The 213-nt window shown below is 36.2% G+C and overlaps 1 pseudogene; it reads left to right on the plus strand.

Moving 5' to 3' along the window:
* Positions 1-213, plus strand: part of LOC120290510 — a 1,324-nt pseudogene continuing 1,111 nt past the window's right edge.

Raw genomic sequence — 213 nt, forward strand, 5'->3', positions numbered from 1 at the left:
ATGACGATGATGACATGTATGATGTAATGATGCCATGATGATGATGACACGTATGATGGAATGATGTCATGACGATGATGACATGTATGATACGATGATGATATACATATATGTGTTATAAATTGATATGATGATGCATGATAGTATTACGCATGGCTGCAAGGTAAGTTACGCCTGCAATGCATGTATGATTTGTATGATGCATCGAGTTGT

Source organism: Eucalyptus grandis, chromosome 2 (assembly GCF_016545825.1).
Source record: "Eucalyptus grandis isolate ANBG69807.140 chromosome 2, ASM1654582v1, whole genome shotgun sequence".
Lineage (NCBI taxonomy): Eukaryota > Viridiplantae > Streptophyta > Magnoliopsida > Myrtales > Myrtaceae > Eucalyptus > Eucalyptus grandis.